This window comes from Narcine bancroftii, chromosome 1, assembly GCF_036971445.1.
Source record: "Narcine bancroftii isolate sNarBan1 chromosome 1, sNarBan1.hap1, whole genome shotgun sequence".
Classification (NCBI taxonomy): domain Eukaryota; kingdom Metazoa; phylum Chordata; class Chondrichthyes; order Torpediniformes; family Narcinidae; genus Narcine; species Narcine bancroftii.
Window position 1 is genome coordinate 210,088,672 of NC_091469.1, and position 22,748 is coordinate 210,111,419.

Below are 22,748 nucleotides of genomic sequence, written 5' to 3' on the forward strand. Positions count from 1 at the left end.
CTGTGGCTGCTAAATAGTCGGTGTCTTCAAAGTATGATGTAGATAGATTATTTGCTCAGGGAAAGATATCAAGGGACATGGTCTAGAAGCAAATAAACAGAGCCAATGAACAGGTCAGCCTTACTCAATACATTGGTGCAGCAGGCTCACAGACTGAATGTATTATCACTGGTTATATGTTCTCTGTATTAAGACAGCGTGGTTGGAATGACACCATGGTGCAGCAGCTTTTGCAGCTATCTCACAGCTCCAGTAACTCAGGTTCAATTCTGCTTTCGGTCCGCAGGAAATTTGTACAGTTGTCCTCTGACCACTGGGTTTCCCCTCAGTAACTCCGTTTCCTCCCAAATGCATGCTGGCTTAGGGTTCATAAGCTAATAAATTACATACCTGATAAAGGACCCAGGGCTGAACTGTTGGTTAGCCTTCCCATGGCCTGCTGAGTCTCTCCAGCACACTTGCGAATTGCACCCATCCCCCGTGTATGCAGTCCTTCTTGTAGAACGACTACAAATGACCTGATACCAGTGGGAAAAATCAACAATGTCGGGTCTGGGGTTTTTAATAACCTGTTAACAGAGCGGGGTAGGTCACGTCTCCAGAATGGAGGACTATCGCCTTCCCAAGATCGTGCGATATGGCGAGCTCTCCACTGGCCACCGAGACAGAGGTGCACCAAAGAAGAGGTACAAGGACTGCCTAAAGCAATCTCTTGGTGCCTGCCACATTGACCACTGCCAGTGGGCTGATATCGCCTCAAACTGTGCATCTTGGCGCCTCACAGTTCGGCGGGCAGCAACCTCCTTTGAAGAAGACTGCAGAACCCACCTCACTGACAAAAGACAAAGGAGGAAAAACCCAACACCCAACCCCAACCAAACAATTTTCCCTTGCAACCACTGCAACCGTGTCTGCCTGTCCCGCATCGGACTTGTCAGCCACAAACGAGCCTGCAGCTGACATGGTCATTACTCCTCCATAAATCTTCTTCCGCGAAGCCAAGCCAAAGAAAAAAAAAAACAGAGAATAGGGTAATAAGTGGGGATTTATAGTCATGCTCTGAGAGCAAGCATGGTCTCCATGAGCCTGCTGGCCCCTGTCTATGTTGCATAGAAATACAGAAAGGTAACATCTAGGTTGGGTTTACTCTCTCCCACTTTGGTCAGGTAATTATTTCATATGTATGGGTCATTCCATACTTCAGGGGTTTCTACGAGGCTCTAAAGGCTGTGTACGGCCCCTCACCCCAAGTCCAAAGCCCGCTGCGCAGCTCAGACAGCAAAGTCCTCCTCAGCGACAAGATCTCCATCCTCAACCGATGGTCAGAACACTTCCAATCTCTTTTCAGTGCCAACCGCTCAGTCCAAGATTCCGCCCTGCTCCAGCTCCCTCAACAGCCCCTAAGGCTAGAGCTGGATGAGGTTCCCACCCTGGATGAGACATATAAGGCAATCGAACAACTGAAAAGTGGCAAAGCAGCAGGTATGGATGGAATCCCCCCAGAAGTCTGGAAGGCTGGCGGCAAAACTCTGCATGCCAAACTGCATGAGTTTTTCAAGCTTTGTTGGGACCAAGGTAAACTGCCTCAGGATCTTCGTGATGCCACCATCATCACCCTGTACAAAAACAAAGGCGAGAAATCAGACTGCTCAAACTACAGGGGAATCACGTTGCTCTCCATTGCAGGCAAAATCTTCGCTAGCATTCTACTAAATAGAATAATACCTAGTGTCGCCGAGAATATTCTCCCAGAATCACAGTGCGGCTTTCGCGCAAACAGAGGAACTACTGACATGGTCTTTGCCCTCAGACAGCTCCAAGAAAAATGCAGAGAACAAAACAAAGGACTCTACATCACCTTTGTTGACCTCACCAAAGCCTTCGACACCGTGAGCAGGAAAGGGCTTTGGCAAATACTAGAGCGCATCGGATGTCCCCCAAAGTTCCTCAACATGATTATCCAACTGCACGAAAACCAACAAGGTCGGGTCAGATACAGCAATGAGGTCTCTGAACCCTTCTCCATTAACAATGGCGTGAAGCAAGGCTGTGTTCTGGCACCAACCCTCTTTTCAATCTTCTTCAGCATGATGCTGAACCAAGCCATGAAAGACCCCAACAATGAAGACGCTGTTTACATCCGGTACCGCACGGATGGCAGTCTCTTCAATCTGAAGCGCCTGCAAGCTCACACCAAGACACAAGAGAAACTTGTCCGTGAACTACTCTTTGCAGACGATGCCGCTTTAGTTGCCCATTCAGAGCCAGCTCTTCAGCGCTTGACGTCCTGCTTTGCGGAAACTGCCAAAATGTTTGGCCTGGAAGTCAGCCTGAAGAAAACTGAGGTCCTCCATCAGCCAGCTCCCCACCATGATTACCAGCCACCCCACATCTCCATCGGGCACACAAAACTCAAAACGGTCAACCAGTTTACCTATCTCGGCTGCACCATTTCATCAGATGCAAGGATCGACAATGAGATAGACAACAGACTCGCCAAGGCAAATAGCGCCTTTGGAAGACTACACAAAAGAGTCTGGAAAAACAACCAACTGAAAAACCTCACAAAGATAAGCGTATACAGAGCCGTTGTCATACCCACACTCCTGTTCGGCTCCGAATCATGGGTCCTCTACCGACACCACCTACGGCTCCTAGAACGCTTCCACCAGCGTTGTCTCCGCTCCATCCTCAACATCCATTGGAGCGCTTACATCCCTAACGTCGAAGTACTCGAGATGGCAGAGGTCGACAGCATCGAGTCCACGCTGCTGAAGATCCAGCTGCGCTGGATGGGTCACGTCTCCAGAATGGAGGACCATCGCCTTCCCAAGATCGTGTTATATGGCGAGCTCTCCACTGGCCACCGTGACAGAGATGCACCAAAGAAAAGGTACAAGGACTGCCTAAAGAAATCTCTTGGTGCCTGCCACATTGACCACCGCCAGTGGCCTGATAACGCCTCAAACCGTGCATCTTGGCGCCTCACAGTTTGGCGGGCAGCAACCTCCTTTGAAGACGACCGCAGAGCCCACCTCACTGACAAAAGGCAAAGGAGAAAAAACCCAACACCCAACCCCAACCAACCAATTTTCCCCTGCAACCGCTGCAATCGTGTCTGCCTGTCCCGCATCAGACTTGTCAGCCACAAACGAGCCTGCAGCTGACGTGGACTTTTTTACCCCCTCCATAAATCTTCGTCCGCGAAGCCAAGCCAAAGAAAAAGAATGGGTCATTCCAATAAAACAACATTTTGGCTGGAAAAACATCTAAGAATTAAATGGCTGTTGTCAAGAATAATCTCACCCATTATTCAGTTTTTTTTTTTAATTTTACATATACAGTACAGTAACAGGCCCTTCTGGCTCCTGAGCCCATGTTGTCCAAACATCTACGTGATCAATTAACCCACGTGGGCACAAGAAGAATATCCAAACACCTTACAGATATGGTGCGAGATTTGGACTCAGGTCACCGGCATTGTAAAAGGTAAAAGTTCCATTATCGTCATTTAATACTACAGTGAGAACATAACATACATGAAATTCATTAATGCAATGGTTCTCAACCTTTTTCTTTACACTCACATACCACTTTAAGTATTCCCTATGCCATAGGTGCTCTGTGATTAGTAAGGGATTGATTAGTAAGTGAGTAGAAAGAAAGATTGAAAACCACTGTTTTAATCATCTTTTATAATAATTAATAATTACATTTAATTAATAATTTAATAATAATTAACTTGTTATGTGCATGGTTCCATAACTCCAAAGGAAATGGGCCACTGACAATTTTTCTCAAGCAAAATATTTCAGTTACAATTGGGTCTAGAGCAGTGATTCTCAACCTTCCCTTCCCACCCACATAGCACCTTAAGCAATCCCTTACTAATCACAGAGCACTGTGATTGCAGGCCCAATCTTACTTCATTGTTTACTATAAAACATGAGCTCTGATTGCAGAAGGCTATATTCAGAGCTGGATCAGACCAAGTGATAACACTTGTCCCAAAATTCAATATGTGTTTTTCAAAGAATAATTTATTGGCTGTGAAAGATTGCCAGCCAATATATATATTTTAAAAAAAAAAACAAGGATTCAATTACTTGTATTTTAAGAGATTCTTTGCCACCGGATTTTATATTCAAGCTCAACTCCATTTTCCAATTGGAAAGCCAGGTCTTCAATGAACCATATCACTTCCAGTGATCTGAAAATACTGCTATTTTAATTATTTATTTCCCACTCAGTTGCAGCAAGAGTTTTCTTTTGGCAAATACTTGCTGGAGTGACTCCGGAAATGTTATTGCCCTTTTGTGCCTCTTCTATTCGCTGACTTCTTCTTAATGTGCCATTTTGATTCTACACACATCTGCTGCATTTGAAATCGCAAATACAAGGTTTAGAAATACATGCTGGCACCATCTGATCAGCAATTAGTTATTGGGAGACAGATATTGAGAAGTAAGACCTGAATGATGATGGGGCCTTCTGTGCTGCAGAAGATAAATGTATTTTCTGCTGTGATGTTGATCAAGATAGAGGAGAAAAAAAAACATCAACCTGTGATTATTTAGCACCTCAGGTTAAGGGAGGAGAAACTATCAATCACGAACATCAATCTGAGGCTCGATGCATTGCCGTGACCAGTGAAGCCCACATTTCAGAAATGAATATGGAAAAACAAATAGTCAACGACAAAGCACGGTGGGGGGAAAAAGTGCTATCTTGGCACTTCTTATCTTTTCTATCATCTGACGTCACAAACAGAACCAAGGGATTGAGCAAGCTTTCAAGCCTCATTAACATTGTTTAAGATAACATTCCCTTTTTCATCCTGTAAATTGCCTGGTCACTAGCTGTGACTGCCTCTGCCTCTCAGCTCACGGCGCGCATAGTCAATCCTGACCTCTGGTGCTGGGTGTGCGGTGTTTGCACATTCTCCCTCTTGCCATGCTAGTTTCCTCTACAATCTCCTCTCAAAACATTTTTTTTTTAAAACTAAAAATAAAATTTAGACATGGAGCTCAGTAAAAGGCCCATGAGCCCGTGCTGCCAAATTCCAACCAATTAACCTACAACTCCTCTATATTTCGAAGGGTGGGAGGAAGTCAGAGTGCCCAGAGGAAACCCACACAGGCACAGGGAGAATGTACAGACAAACCCGGTCTGTAACATCATTGTGCTAACCGCTACACTACCATGCCTCCCAATAAAAGTGATTCGGTAGGTTAATGGCCATTGTAATTTTCTCTTTTGTGTAAATGAGTAATAGAATTTGGGGAGCTAATCTACATATAGGAAGAATAAAATAGATGAAAGCAGATTTAGTGTAAATGGTTACTTAACACTTGAAGGTTGAAAACACCTGTTTCTGCAATGCACCTCTCTCTGATCAACCTTTAAGACAGTTAAGAAGCCACAAATGATAGCTCTCTTCATTACCCAAAGTTTTGGAGGCAGTAACAAAGAGATCACGTGAGAATTCTGTAAACCACAAAATTATGATTAGGCTGTAGCCACTGGAATTGCAGTGGACATGATGAGATAATCACTCAAGGTGTTTTTAGAGTAAATCAAAGAGATTTACACTTCATCACCCATGCAACCTTTGAAAAGCCAGAGCCACACACTCGACACATGCTGACATCATCACATACTGATGTCACATTGCCAGTTCAATACCTTCTGGGAACTGTAGTACTGCCACAAGGCTGTAGTGTGAGAGCAACAGGCCGCTTTGGTCACTACACTGTCATGTGGACACTGAATTGAACATATAATATATTTTCTCACCTCCAGAACACAATCAGTGAGGATTGGTAAGAACGTCTCCTTCACAAACTCCTGCAGTACCAGAGCATCACAGGGCTGCATTCTTAGCCCTCTACTCACTTTACACCTACAACTACATTTCTCTGTTCAACAATAACGCTGTAGCATACTTTTACAGGGATTTTATCTAAAAGCAGCACCTGGCAATTGGAGTCAGGTGATTAAGGCAGTTGGATTTGTAAAGCTCAGATCAGCAGGAAGCTGATTGGGCAATAGAGATCAAGTGATCCAGGGAACTTGTGACACAGGGTGGTATTAATTCACTTTAACTCAGCAGTCTAGAGATATGGTACTTTTTGGTCAGACTTCCACACGTTGCATGTCAGAGTGAGTAGGAAATCTCTAACTAACTAGTTTTTTTTCCCTACAACACCATCTACAAATTTGCTGACGACACCACCATGGTAGTGGCTTGTGTAAAGGAAGGGGATGAGTCAGCGTACAGGAGGGAGATTGAAAACTTGGCTGAATGGCACACCAACAACCACCTTGCACTTAATGTCACCAAAACTAGGGAGCTGATTGTTGCCTTCAAGAAAGGAAAGGCAGAGGTTTACAATCCAGTGATCATTAGGGGATCAGAATGAGCACATTTAGGTTCTTGGGAGTCACTACCTTGGAGGATCTTTCCTGGACCCAACACACCAATAGCATCGTTAAGATAACATAAGAGCATCTCTACTTCCTCAGGAGTGTGCGGAGGTTTGGTATGACACCAGAAACCATGGCAAATTTCTACAGAGGCGTGGTGGAAAGTGTACTGGCCAGCTGCACCGTGGTCTGGTATGGGAACATCAACACCCCTGAGCATAAAGCCCTCCACAATGTAATGGATGCAGCCCAGGACATCACAGGCAAAAACCCTCCCCCACTATTGAGAACATCTACAGGGAGCGTTGCTGTCGGAGAGCAGCAGCAATCATCAAAGACCCACACCACCCAGCACATGCTGTTTTCTTACTGCTGCCAACAGGAAAGTGGTATCAGTGCCACAAGACTCGCACCACCAGTTTCAGGAACAGCTGCTACCCTGCCACCATCAGACTCCTCAATGACTAATTTAAGGACTCTTACTTAGGTACTTTGTTGATTTTCTTTGCTCTCCCTGTATTGCACAGTCAGTTTGTTTGCACTTGTTATCTGTTTACAGTTCTTTTGATTATTTACATGTTCACACTGTGTGCAGTTAATTTTTGCACTACCAATCAGTGGTAATTCTGCTGCGCCCACAGGAAAGTTGCATGTAATATCATGCATTTACTCTGACAATAAATCTGATTTATGCTGATGTTGCTGGGAATGGAGAATTAAAATGATGAGGAAAGGCTGGTTCATTGTGGTTGTTTCTTTGAGGAGACATTTAATAGTGGTGCCTAAAGTTATTGCAGACCCAAAGTAAACAAGAATTATGTTTTTAATTATTATCTATAGATTCAACATGATTGGTTTAGAGGAGAATTAAAGAAAAATGCATGCACATTTTGGGAGATTGGAGCTTACTGCCAAAACATGACAGTGAAACAGAACAAGCACCTTGTTTAAAAAAAAATATTTCGATAGAATCTTGATATGTGTGAGTTGATTGGGAATGAAACAAGAGAAGGGGAAAGATAGAAGGGGTTAACCTAAATAGACCCATTTCCCCCATGTGATCACATTGGGGGTCAATGGTTTATTTTAGGTTTTATATTTTCAAAAGGAATGCCATGAATTTATAACAGTGCTCCGCACAATTGAATCTGAGAACATTTGCTGTGGGCATGAATACAAACGCAACTACTCAAACTATTTTTTACAAATCAACAAAAAGTTTTAGCCAGGAACATTGTAAGTTATTCATAAAAATAAAATTGAGAGAGGGTGAAGGAATTGACCCCATCAAATAATGAACACACCTCTTTATTTAAAAAAAAATCAAAAATATAGATTTTGTACATTAGGAGTATAGTTTTGAAAAACACCTACAAAAATATTTAGTTGGCAAAGCTTCATCAATCTGTCATTCAGAATATTTTGGGGGAAAGTTGTCAGACTGTTGTTCTACAGGATGGATTTCATGGAGCTTCTTGTGAGATTAAAGGTGAAGAATTCCTAGTTGGTAATTTGCTTCATAAGATTTGTCTTTTATTTAAATTTATTGAACTCAATCTGCAGGCACACAAAATTAACATTCTTCCAACTTGTCGGTTATGAATGTTTCTGTGCGAGCACATGTCAAACTTTGCCCAAAAAATAAAATAGTAGTGGTACAGTCCAGAGTGCGACTGAGCCACACAGACAAGACCAGCTTGTGCCAAATTGCTTGACCTTGACCAAGGTTACAGATTCCATCAGAATGAATTATAGGTGATGGGGGTGGGGAGTTGGGGGGGGGGGGGGGGGGGGAACCAGCAACAGTTGACATCTTTTGATTGCTCTCTAGAAGCCTTGAAGAAAGTTCTTTTTCTGGTTCCCAACTCAATATAGGATTGCGCTTTGTTTTCACATTATCTTCCAGAGTTCAGAGTTAAGGTTCAAGCATAGATGAGAAACCAAAGACAGTCATTGCTGGTGAGATGAAACTAAACAAATCAGAGCCTGCAGTGGGTTAGGGAGAAAGCTGGAGGGGAAAATAAAACTAATCACTTTGCTTTAATGAAGAGGAGGTTAAATGCTAGAAGACTTTTATCCTTTCCAACAAATGGTTTTTAACATTCTTAGCCAAGGAATATCTGAAAGGGTTAATTATACTCAGCTATCAGCTGCTCTGTTTCCTCATCCGAGGCTGGCAAGACAGCTGTCATAGCGCTTTTAGCCTGTTTAATCTGATCACATGGCCCTCAGCTGTTATCACACCAGATCATCCCACAGTTCACTTTCCTGCCTGGGGATATGGATGACTGACGTATCTATGCTGTCCATTGGCCAAAGAGCAGACTTTCTTTCTGCTGTTCATCTGTTTCATGACAGAACTGAACCCGTTTTCCGTTTTAAAACTAGTTTCAAGGGTTATGCCGATATATTGTATCAGTGCAACAAAATATAGGCAAGAAGTCAAGATAAATTGCACTTAAAAATAAATAAAATGTAAATAATAAAAAGCTTCATGCTGACATTCTGAATAAAATTAACAAAATAGAAAATGCACCATATCTCATTGCAGAAATGTGCTTTAAAATATATACACAATCTAAATTAAGTCTAAAACACAACTTTAACTCGATTCAAAAAAATTCAAGTTTAAAAGGAGAAAACAAATCCTCCCTATGGCTGGACGTTTAGCTAAAGTGGTTTCTTTTATGCTAATTAGGCTTGTGGTTGGAATGGAGCATCAATCTAAAGAAGATACAGTCACTTTGAAATGGTATAAGATCCTTTACGTTTATGCTGAGGCTTTGGCAACTGGCGTGCTAGTAGGGCACTTAAGCTGTTTCAGGCACCAGGCCAAGTTTCTATTCAAATAGGCTTACATCACACTTAGGGACCTGATTGCATTAGTTGAAGTACAAATGATCGAAGAATGCTCAAGGGGCACACGGACATTTGAAGCAGAATTTAGCAACCTCAATAAAGGAGGTCTTTAAAAATGACTGGAACTAAACAAGGATCAGGCTGACCTTCCGCTCTCTGTAATCGGCAAACTCCATTTAAACAAACATAGGCACCTAGTGGTGGGGGTCAAATGAAATGAGGCCTGAGCCTCCTCACCAGCTACAATGCAGCAAGCAGCTTTGCCCAGTCCCCATTGTAGATTTAATTAGGCTATGGGAAGGCACGACTCTGCATTTGTTAATGTGGTGAGCTTTCCTCAATCCAGTGTATTAGATGCAGAATGAAACTCACAACACTGCTTGTAACAAATTAACTTAACTGAACTTCAAATATCAGTTCGAATTTCCATTAATGTCAAGCACAAAATATCAATCTTTATATTAAAGGATTTGGCTTAATCTCATGGAGCTGATGTTCTTAGCTTGAGTGAGTTACTGAGTACAATATAAAAGATGGTCACTGGGGTAACATATGTCAAATGAAGGAGAAAGACTTGGCAGAATTAGAAAGCTGGGCAGCACTGACAAGAACCAGTAGGAACTGGAACAGCATCATAGGATTCGGAACAAACTGAGGATGCAACTATTTAAACAGTTGTGAGTTTGTACTGGCCGGTGCAGAACAGAACTGTGGGAGTTCTGGCTGCTCATAAAAAGAAAGACTGTGCAAACATTAAAGAGGATTCAGGAAGAGTTCTTTCTTTTTTAAAATACTTTTATTGATTTTAATAAAGGACTTATGCAAACAGAAAGGGTACAATTCAATAAGATGATATGGACAGTTACACAAACTAAATAAGATATTCCCTATAGCACTAACTTGCAAAAAATGTAAATCATATCCATAATTAATATTCTAAATAGTATTTAGAAAAAAAATACTATTTTTGAAAAAAAACTCTAATGATGCAAAATAAAGGAAAGAAAATAGTAGAGGAGAAAAACTCATACCCCTTAACTAACCGCGTGGCCAGATGCGATATATGATTGATATTAAAAGAAAAAAAGTAAACATAAAGGAACGTGGAGAATATACAAGTCAGACAATTTAATTATATTGGAGTAAAATTAGAAAGATAGTCAGTCGTAAATGACCCCCATAATGACTAGAATCTTGTATCTGAATTATTAACTGTATAACGAATCGTTTCTATATTCAAAGAGGACATGATGCCTCGCAATCACTGACCGTGAGTAGGTAGGGCCGCATCCTTCCATTTAAGTAAAATTGCACTTTGAAGAGGGGTCAGGGAGAATTAGAAATCCTTGTGGTCACCCTCCACCCCCAACTCCTCCCCCCACCCCCTGACTTATTTGGGCACCTGACTGATTTTCAGCAAACCTGAAGAAAGACTCAGACCCATAAAGCCAGCTGCCTTTTGCTTTCCCATGATGCTGCACCGAGGTCTGAAATCTTGGAACTGAGTGCATCTCCAAATCAAAGTGCTGCAAAGCGGTGGCAGAGGTGAAAGCTGACCTGCTGAGTTTCTCCAGCACATTTGTGTACTGCACTCAATTCCAGCATCTGTAGATTTTCTTGTTTACCATCAATAATAATATTCCATTTTCTTTCCTCACGACCAGTTGAAGGTGCAGAAGAGTCTTTTCCAAATCGTGCTCACAATAACATGCAAATGCACCAAAATTCTCACTTGCTGCAGCCAAGCAGGTACACAAGATACACCTGTAATGTAAGATACACCTTTCATGAACATACAATAGCATACATTAAACTACCCCAGTATGGAAAGAGATAATAAACAAAGGAACTATAGATAAATAAATATTCAAATTACAGTTAGTGCAAGAAACTGTAATTTGAAACCTCAGTGGTGGAACAGGCAGACGAAGTTACTCTGAAGTCAACGGCTGTGAAGGCAGATGAAGGCCGCAACAAATCCATCAGTTCCAATCGGCGTGGTTTCCATGCCATCAGAACTAGCTGGTTGATTCATGAAGTACCATGTCCTTCTTGGAGTGCAACATCAAGTGGGCATTAAGCAAATACCTGCACAGGCATCTTCTCTCTGTGGGCTATTTCCTCAAGTCTTACGGCGATTAGGGGAGGGTGACGGGAGCAGGCAATGTGATAGCTGAAAGTTCCTAGCCAAGATCTGGCACGAAAATGGTGAATACTTGATTCAGTTGCTCAACTTTTGGACAGAAGCATTTTTTTTTAATGATAAGATCCAATATCATCTTAAATGTGCTAGAACAGCTTTTGTCACCTCCAAATAAGTCTTTTATGATCGTGGCATTTGAACGGACATGAAAATGTTAGTGTACAAAGCATTGGAAACTCGGACAACCTACAGAAGACAATTGAAAAATTCCATCAACACTCTCTTCGAAACAGCTTATATATCAGCTGGGAAGGTAGAGTAACTAACATCAATGAAGCAACATCACCAAGCATTGAAGCCTGCGTCATTAAGAACCAACTAAGATGGAGCAGTCGTGTTGTTTGGATGGAAGACAAACATCTGCTGAAACAGATCTTCTACTCCCACCTTGAATAAGGCAACCATAAAAGAGATGGACTAACAGAAGAGATTCAAAGACATCTTAAAATCCAACATGAAGAAATGTAACATCGACATCAATAATTAGGAAACCAATGCCAAAGACAGGAAACTCTGGCAAACCATCATCCGAGGAGGAACAGCAATTTTCAAAGCCAACAGATGTTCAGAACTAGAAGAAAGGGGAAAAGAAGAGAAAGAGAGGCAGCAACAACCAAAGCCTGATCTGCCATCTGGAATGACCTGTCCTGAATGTGGAAGATCTTTCAAAGCCAAGATTGGACCTAAGCCACTTGAGGCCCCATAACATAGATCAATGGAACAAAGTCCATCATCCTTGACCTCGAGGGAGAGTCACAACAATGAGTGCAAGAAACAAAAAGCAGTCTCAATAGTGCATACGGGCCTTTCAGTTATCCTGGAGTACTTAATGGTTAAGATTTTAACAGGTGGGGGGGGAGGGTTCAAGAGCCTGACAGCCATTGGATGAAAGCTATTCTTGAACCTGAAGGTGCTGGACTTCAGGCTTCTGCATCTCCAGCCTGAAGGTAGCACTGAGAAGAGGTTGTGACCAGAGGGGTTCTTTATGATGTTGGCAGTGCCTCACATATCAAATATGTAGAATGATCAAACTCCCCTATATAGCAAAATTCCACAATCCATCACGTTGGATAATTTGCTCCTTTATTCTTGAACAATAACAATTTCACATTTTTCCTGATCATTTCAATTTATCAGATTTTTACTTACTCACTTCACCTATCCATATACTGTCCTCCTCGTTCACATCCTCTTCACAACTTACCATCTTTCTCTCTCTCATCGGCAAATTTAAACAGATTTCAAGGAAATGACTCAAACTTTAACTTTAGACCCTGATACTTATATCACTCAAATCTATTTGTTGGAAAGATTCAGCAGTCAAGCTGCAACTAGGGAGGAAAAAGGCTATTGGGTCGAGAACCTGCATCAGGACGAAGAAGGAAAAGGGGTCGATAAATGCCTTGGTGGGGGGGGGGGAGGGTTGAAAAGGGGTCAATAACACTAGGGGGAGGTCAATAACACAGGGGATCAATTTAAAATAGTGCCCCCACACCACACCCCGACCAATCCAGCATGAGGGGAGAGGAGGCTTACCTGCCATAAACCTTCGTGCACCACCATCACATTTTCCCCTCATCCAGCAGGCACCAGCCGTTGAACACAGCCTTCTGATCCCTGGATGCTGCATTTAACAGGCAAGTGCCGTTTCTTCCCCTTAATTTGTCCTCCATTTGGGGGTGTAGTGCACCCCAAATGGAGGACAAATTAATGTCTGGCTCAAGGAGGTGCTGGATGGAGGAAAGAGGGCTCAAAAGCCGGACTGTCTGGCCTAAAACTGGACATCTGGCCACCCTACCCAGTACCCTCCAACCCCGTCCAGCTCCACTTCCAGCCTTCCCCCTCCGGTCCAGTCCCCCTCCCGTCCAGCCCTCCCCGACCAGCCAACCCCCAACCCCATCCAGCACCCCACCCAGTCCTCTGCACTCTACCCCCCCCCCCCCATCTCGTGCCGGTATTCCATCCCTGGAGGTCAATCAGGAACAACATAGTCCCTGAAGGGGTCAGCGGTCTAAAAGGTTTGGGGACCCTAATGTACAGGGAGGCCTTGACCTAAATACCTCCACTGCCTAACAACGTTACTCCTCTATGCCTTCGCCATTCCTGACGGTTTCAGCAAAGGGCTCTATGCAGCATTCAAATATAACGGGGTGAATGGGCCGTCCTGCATGATATAGATATTATGGGGAAGGTATCTGTTTCTCACACAATGATTTGGACTGCACTACGAATGTAGATGTAGAGCAGTTTAATCCAATTTCAACTTCCCTCCCCAGAGCCCATTTCAGAGAGCACATCTAACATGTTTTTTCTTTTTTTTTTCTTTGGCTTGGCTTCGCGGACGAAGATTTATGGAGGGGGTAAAAGTCCACGTCAGCTGCAGGCTCGATTGTGGCTGACAAGTCCCATGCGGGACAGGCAGACATGGTTGCAGCGGTTGCAGGGGAAAATTGGTGGGTTGGGGTTGGGTGTTGGGTTTTTCCTCCTTTGTCTTTTGTCAGTGAGGTGGGCTCTGCGGTCTTCTTCAAAGGAGGTTGCTGCCCGCCGAACTGTGAGGCGCCAAGAATCACGGTTTGAGGCGATATCAGCCCACTGACGGTGGTCAATGTGGCAGGCACCAAGAGATTTCTTTAGGCAGTCCTCGTACCTCTTCTTTGGTGCACCTCTGTCACGGTGGCCAGTGGAGAGCTCGCCATATAACATGATCTTGGGAAGGCGATGGTCCTCCATTCTGGAGACGTGACCCACCCAGCGCAGCTGGATCTTCAGCAGCTCCCCACCATGACTACCAGCCCCCCCACATCTCCATCGGGCACACAAAACTCAAAACGGTCAACCAGTTTACCTATCTCGGCTGCACCATTTCATCAGATGCAAGGATCGACAATGGGATAGACAACAGACTCTCCAAGGCAAATAGCGCCTTTGGAAGACTACACAAAAGAGTCTGGAAAAACAACCAACTGAAAAACCTCACAAAGATTAGCGTATACAGAGCCGTTGTCATACCCACACTCCTGTACGGCTCCGAATCATGGGTCCTCTACCGGCATCACCTATGGCTCCTAGAACGCTTCCACCAGCGTTGTCTCCGCTCCATCCTCAAAATTCATTGGAGCGACTTCATCCCTAACATCGAAGTACTCGAGGTGGCAGAGGCTGACAGCATCGAGTCCACGCTGCTGAAGATCTAACATGTACATGTGTGATATCCAGTCAAAAGCCTACATCTGATTTAAGCTGACCAGGCAGGTGTCCACCCCCCCTGTCCTGCTCTCAAACAAAGCAGCATGAAGCTCCCAGAGATTTTGTTTGGGTAGACGAGATTGGCTTTGGCCTTGGACATGATTTTGTAGTCAACTTTTAACAAAGATATGGGTCTCCAATTTCTGATATCCTCCTTCTTCCCCTTCTGTTTGAAGATGAGGGTGATAATGCCCTTCCTCATGGAGTCTGATATGCTGCCTGGTAGGAGCAGAGCATTGTGTACTTCCAGCAGGACTGGGCTCACCCAATCCCCCAGAGACATGCTTCTGGGAATTTTACTCTACCCAAAGGAAGTGATGGAGTACATCAGCTCCCCCAGGGTTTTTGGCTAGTCCAGACTCTTCTGCTCGCTGTTGTCTAAGAACTCTGTGATAGAGGATAGGAGAGTTTGGGAGGCCATCGTGCCTGTAGTCTTAGTGTTGTACAGTTTGGTATAAAAGGATCTGCTGATCCTCTGTATGCCTATTTGCAAGGATGTGCTGTCCTCTTCCTTAAAGCTATGGATATACTAAGATTGGACGTGCTGTGGGCAGCAAAAAATGTTTTCAAAGCTTGCAGAGGGATCTGGACCAGCTGGAAAAATGGGCTGAAAAATGGCAGAAGGTATTTAATGTAGACAAGTGTGAAGTGCTGCATTTTGGAAGGAGAAACCAAGAAAGAACGTACCACAGTAAATGGTAGGGCACTGAGAAGCGAAGTAGAACCAAAGGATCTGGGAATTCAGAATATAATTTCCTGAAAGTGGTGTGACAGGTAGACAGGGTTGTGAATAAAGCTGTGGGCATCTTGGCCTTCATAAATCAATGTATTGAGCATTGGAGGTGGATGTGCTTGGAGTTTCTCACTCCTCCTGGTCTCAATCTCTGGCTCTCTGTCACAATTGAGGTTGAGGTGGTGTTGACCTCACTTGGAGTGGTGATGTTGGCTGTTTGTCCTCTTGTTGACATTTTGGGAAGGCTCTGTAGAGGTGACCTACTTCCCCACACAATTTGCAGCACTTTCTCTCTGTACAGTCCTTCGTCTGGTGGTCGCCCTGTTTGCAATTCTTACAGATGACTGCGCTGCATTGGCCTGCACACCCCAGGATGTCCAACGTAAACCAAGTATCCACGGTTTCCTCCCATGGCAAAAGCTGAGGGGGAGTTGATGATGGCCCCTTTGCTGTCCTCGTTCAGTTTCACTTATACTTGGCGTTTACTGGTCCAGATTCTAAATACGTCTTTGACATCCACGGATGTCCCTGCCCCTGCGACATAACGAACCAAGAAGGTGAGCACATTCACAACTGGCACACATGCAATGAACATATGCACCGTTGGCACTCAATCCTTCTGCACTGGAAGGGTGAAGAATGGCTGTGCCTTGAATAGCAAGCATGGTGCCATGTCCCCCTTCTCCTGGAAGTCCCATTTTCCTGAAGCGTCCTCTACCATCCCGCTGGAGTTTTGAACAACACATTGAAGTGTTTTATCTGCCATGTCCTGGAGGTGGTACATGCACTTCACCTCAAATTTGCATCAAGACTTTCTGGTCGAAGACGTCTCAAGAAAACTGACAATCTTCACTCAGGTCTTTCATTACCCCCTGGATTCTTTGTCCTCCCGAGGGGTTTGCTACTGCATCCATCCTGGTGAGACTAGCGTTTTGGACCTGAGAACTCCATCAAGGTAAAGATACATAACCAACATTTCGAGCCTGAGCCGCATTTTTGGTGTTCTTCCAATTTGTGTTCGGACCCTCACTAGAAATTCTCCTTTGCGGTATCTCCATAGAGATAAACTGATCAGTGCAAGAGAGGGATGAGAGCTCAGATGACATGCAAAGAGAATCTCAAGTTGGCTGTTGTTTAATTGAATTTTCAGAAGGGGGTTTGCAGAGGGATTTAGACAGCTTGGTAGAAAGGGAAAAGAAGTGGCAGATGGAATACAGTGCAGGCAAGTGTATGTCATGCACTTTGTTAGAAGTATTAAAGAATTAGACTATTTTCTAAATTCAAGAGAATTCAGAAAGTGAAAGTCCAAAGGGACTTGCAAGTCCTAGTGCAGGATCCCTTCAAGATTAACTTGCCAGTTGAGTTTGTGGTAAGGAAGGCAAATGCAATGTTTCATTTCGAGAGGACTATAAAATAAAAAAACAAAGATGAAAGGCAAAGGCTTTTCAAGTCATTGGTCAGACCATATTTGGGTTATTGTAATAAGTTTGGGCCTCATTTTGAAAGAAGTTTTTGCTGGCATTAGAGAGGGTCTAGACATGGTTTACCACAATGGTCTCAATCTTTTTCTTGCCACTCACATACCACTTTAAGTAATCCCTATGCAATCAGTGCTCTGTGATTAGTAAGGGATTACTTAAGATGGTATGTGGGTGGGTGGATTGCATGTGCGCAGTACTGGCCCCACCCTTTACACCCATGGTTCGTGTGCCGTGGCCGAGCGAACTGGGACGTGGCAGCGAGGTCCTTGGGTCGTAGGTTTTATATGGGAGTGGCCTTCTCCTATGCAGGTTTCTTACCTGGGCTGGAGGGGCCTGCCTCCCCTCATAGGTCGGACCATACCTGGTCGCAATCCAACCTGTTGGCCTCCGCCTGCTTCTCGGGGCCTCCACCTGCTTCACTTTGCCGAGGCCGGGGCCACCGCCTCCCGCTGGCTTCTGCCCGGACTGGGGCCTCCGCCTGCCTCACTCTACTGAGGCTGGGGCCGCCGCCTCCCCCTCGCTTTTGCCCGGATCGGGGTCACCGCCACCTACCTTCTGCTCCGACCGGGGCCGGGGTCTCTGCTGCCTTCCCTGTGCCCAGACCGGGGCCGCCGCCTCCTTCTTTCTGCCCGGACCAGGGCCTCCAGCTGTTTCACTCTGCCGAGGCCAGGACCACCGCCTCCCCCTCGCTTTTGCCCGGATCAGGGCCGCCGCCACCTACCTTCTGCTCCGACCAGGGCCGGGGCCACCGCTGCCTTCCCTGTGTCCGGACCGGGGCCACCACCTCCTTCTTTCTGCCCGGACCGGGGCCTCCGCTTGACTCACTCTACCGAGGCCAGGTCCGCCACCTCCCCCTTGCTTTTACCCGAATCGGGGCCGCCGCCGCCTACCTTCTGCTCGAATCGGGGCCGGGGCCGCCGCTGCCTTCCCTGTGCCCGGACGGGGGCCGCCGCCTCCTTCTTTCTACCCGGGCTGGGGCCTCCGCCTGCTTCACTCTGCCGAAGCCAGGGTCCCCCTCGCTTCTGCCGGGTCCGGGGCCTCCACACCAGGGTCATGCCCAGTGCGGAATGCCACACTGACCACCGGCTTGTTCTCTGTAAGCTCAACCTTCACTTCCAGCCAAACTCCAGGAACAGTAAAGCCCCCAGAAAGAGGTTCAATGTTGGAAACTTGCAGTCAGATGAAGTGAGAGGAAACTTCCAGGCACACCTCAAAGCAAAGCTCGAGGATGCAATCCGCCTCACGGACTCATCCTCTGAAACTCTCTGGGATCAGCTGAAGACTGCCATACTGCAATCCACTGAAGAGGTACTGGGCTTCTCCTCCAGGAAAAACAAGGACTGGTTCGACGAAAACAACCAGGAAATCCAGGAGCTGCTGGCAAAGAAGCGATCTGCCCACCAGGCTCACCTTGCAAAGCCATCCTGGCCAGAGAAGAAACGAGCCTTCCGTCGCGCATGCAGCCATCTTCAGTGCAAACTCAGGGAGATCTAGCCTCGCCAAACGAACCCAGCTCAGCGTGGACATTGGCGACTTCAGGGGTTTTTAACAAGCCTCTAAAGACTGTGTACAGCTCCTCACCCCAAGTCCAAAGTCCGCTGCGCAGCTCAGACGGCAAAGTCCTCCGCAGCGACAAGATCTCCATCCTCAGCCGATGGTCAGAACACTTCCAATCTCTTTTCAGTGCCAACCGCTCAGTCCAAGAATCCGCCCTGCTCCAGCTCCCTCAACAGCCTTTAAGGCTAGAGCTGGATGAGGTCCTCACCCAGGAAGAGACATATAAGGCAATTGAACAACTGAAAAGTGGTAAAGCAGCAGGTATGGATGGAATCCCCCCCAGAGGTCTGGAAGGCTGGCGGCAAAACTCTGCATGCCAAACTGCATGAGTTTTTCAAGCTCTGCTGGGACCAAGGAAAGCTGCCTCAGGACCTTCGTGATGCCATCATCATCACCCTGTACAAAAACAAAAGCAAGAAATACAGCAATGAGCTCTCTGAACCCTTCTCCAGTAACAATGGCGTGAAGCTAGACTGCGTTCTCGCACCCACCCTCTTTACTATCTTCTTCAGCAAGATGCTGAAACAAACCATGAAAGACCTCAACAATGAAGACGCTGTTTACATCCGGTACCGCACGGATGGCAGTCTCTTCAATCTGAGGCGCCTGCAAGCTCACACCAAGACACAAGAGCAACTTGTCCGTGAACTACTCTTTGCAGACGATGCCGCTTTAGTTACCCATTCAGAGCCAGCTCTTCAGCGCTTGACGTCCTGTTTTGCAGAAACTTCCAAATTGTTTGGCCTGGAAGTCAGCCTGAAGAAAACTGAGGTCCTCCATCAGCCAGCTTCCCACCATGACTACCAGCCTCCCCCACATCTCCATCGGGCACACAATACTCAAAACGGTCAACCAGTTTACCTATCTCGGCTGCACCATTTCATCAGATGCAAGGATCAACAATGAGATAGACAACAGACTCGCTAAGGCAAATAGCGCCTTTGGAAGACTACACAAAAGAGTCTGGAAAAACAACCAACTGAAAAACCTCACAAAGATTAGCGTATACAGAGCCATTGTCATACCCACACTCCTGTTCGGCTCCGAATCATGGGTCCTCTACTGGCATCACCTTCAGCTCCTAGAACGCTTCCACCAGCGTTGTCTCCGCTCCATCCTCAACATTCATTGGAGTGACTTCATCACCAACATCGAAGTACTCGAGATGGCAGAGGCCGACAGCATCGAATCCACGCTGCTGAAGATCCAACTGCGCTGGGTAGGTCACGTCTCTAGAATGGAGGACCATCGCCTTCCCAAGATCGTGTTATATGGCGAGCTCTCCACTGGCCACCGAGATAGAGGTGCACCAAAGAAGAGGTACAAGGACTGCCTAAAGAAATCTCTTGGTGCCTGCCACATTGACCACTGCCAGTAGGCTAATATCGCCTCAAATCGTGCATCTTGGCGCCTCACAGTTCGGTGGGCAGCAACCTCCTTTGAAGAAGACCGCAGAGCCCACCTCACTGACAAAAGACAAAGAAGGAAAAACCCAACACCCAACCCCAACCAACCAATTTTCCCTTGCCACCACTGCAACCGTGTCTGCCTGTCCCGCATCGGACTTGTCAGCCACAAACGAGCCTGCAGCTGACGTGGACGTTACCCCTCCATAAATCTTCGTCTGCGAAGCCAAGCCAAAGAAAGAAGATGTGGGTGGGAAGGTTGAGAACCACTGCTCTAGACCCAATTGTTTCTGAAATATTTTGCTTGAGAAAAATGGTCATTGGCCCATTTCCTTTGGAGTTCTGAAACTGTGCCCATAACGAGTCAATGAGGTACAAGTAAAACAGTGGTTTTCAAACTTTTTCTTTCCACCCACATACCCCCTTAAGCAATCCCTTACTAATCACAGAGTACTGATGGCATAGGGAATACTTAAAGTGGTATGTAAGTAGAAAGGTAAAGGTTGAGAACCACTAGTTTAGAAAGATCTATGGGTAGAAACATGCCCTTCAGCCCAAATTGCCATGCTGAGAAAACTAGTCCTATTTGCATCAATTTGGCTCATTCCCTTCTAAACCTTTCCTATGGATTTACTTGCCTAAATACCTTTGACAATTACAATTGTCCCCACTTCTACCATTTCCTCTGGCTGATTATTACATATAGCCGGTGTGAAGAAGGTCCCTAGGACTCTTTTTAAACCTTTGAACTTTAACATTAAATCTGTGCACCCTAGTTTTAGATTCTCCTACATGAAGAAAAGGATTGTGACAATTTACTTGTCTGTGCCCCTCATGATTTTATAAACCTCATTATAGTTTCTTTCATCTTCTGCACTCCAGAGAGAAAATGTCGCGGTCACATACTTACCTTCCTCAGGAGCAGTGCCTGTTGCCACTGATGACATAAGCAATGAGACGCACAGAAGTAATAGTGCACATGTGGTGGGGGGGGGGGGGGGCAGGGGGGGGTGTTAAGCGATAGTATACAGGTGATGGATCACGGATGCAGGAGGAGGAGAGTGAGTGTCAAGAACACTGATGAGCCAATGAGGTCAGAGGAGTTTGACTGGCTGGTGTTTGTAGAGTTTGATTAAGCCTCTGATGAGCCTCTACATGGCACCTCTCCCAGAACCTCTGGCACCATTACTGTCTACTTCTCTGTGGCAGTAGTCCATGCCATATTGGAGGTTATGGCAAGGGCCGATCAAGGTCGAGATGAGCAGGCTTTAGTTGGTCAATCGTAAATGTCTCTGGATGTCCAGTACACAAGTTGTACAATTGTTTCACAGCACTCTGAAGGGGCTCTCATATGGCCTCTGTAAGGGTGGCCTGTGTGCACCTCTATGCACAAACACAAACTCACAGTCCCAGAGTTCCTTTGGAATGAAGAGTGCCATTCTTCCTTACCTTGATGTGGGAACTGGGGCCAATTTTCCAAGCCGGTCCCACTGTCTGCCTACTTCAGTCAGTGGCAACTTCTGTCTGCATGCTGCGGACACAAACTCCCCAGGTACAATGAGCAGGGCTCCATAAACCAACTCTACCGATGAGGAGTTGAGATGCTCCTTGGGTTCTTATTCCCAGGAGGATCCAGGGCAGTTCACCTGCCCCATCAGGTCCCTGGAAGTCGACCATCAGTGCAGCCTTCATGTCCCTATGGAACCGCTCCACCAGCCCATTTGACTGCAGGTGGTAGGCTGTCGTGTGGTAGAGCTGCAATCCCAGCAGCCATGATAAAACATTCCAGAGTACAGAGGTAAACTGTGGTCTTCTGTCGAGGGTGAAGTGCGTGGGTTGGCCAAACCGAGATACCGAGGCAGAAATAAAAGCTCTGGCACATGAATCGGTTAATGTGTCCATCATAGGAACCGCCTGCAGCCACCTAATGAATCTGTCGATGACTATTAACAAGTACCTAGACCCTCATGACCCTGAAATTGGGCCAATCATGTTGACATGCAAGTGGTCAAATCTACGCTGCGGTGGTTGGAAAGACTGAAGCAGTGCCTTCATGAGCCTTTGCACTTTTGCAGATTGCCAGTCCATGCATGTCTTTGCCCAGTACGTGACCTGCTTTTTGAGTTCATGCCATACAAACTTGTCAGCTATAAGGTGGACCATTGTTCAAATGGAGGGATGGGTCAGTCCGTGAATGGCATTGAAAATTCAACATCTCCACGCTGCAGGGACGATAGGGCAAGGCTGACTTGTGGAAATGGTGCACAGGAGAGTGGTACCTTGCAGCCCAAAGGTTACATTCTCGAGTTGCAGGCTCGTGACAGCAGTTCTATAAGCTGGGAATTTATCGTCCTGTCACTGAACTTTGGTGAGCACCATGTAGTGTACACATGGACAGAGAGCATGTAGAGCTTCAACAAAGGGGTGGTACATGATATCAGCCACCTCATTACACTTACCAGAGATATGTTTAATCCTGGTTGAAAACTTGAATACCTAAGATAGGTGATGTTACTGGTGGGCTGACCAGGGATTTGATGCTTTTGTGAAGGCAAACATTAGCAGTTTGTGGTCAGTAAAAACCGTGAAGCCTTGCCTTCCAATAAATAGTGAAGGGGTCTGACCACTTGGTACATTGCCAGCAGTTCCCTATCAAATGTGCTGTATTTCGTTCCTAGAAGGCAGAGGTGCCTACTAAAAAAATGCTAGAGGCTTTCAATGTCCATTGGTATATTGTTCCAAGACCCCACCTACTGCCGCGTCAGACTCATCTATTGTCAAGGCAGTTGGTGATCCATTTGTTTATGACCCAGCAATGTTGCCTTCGCTAGGGCCTC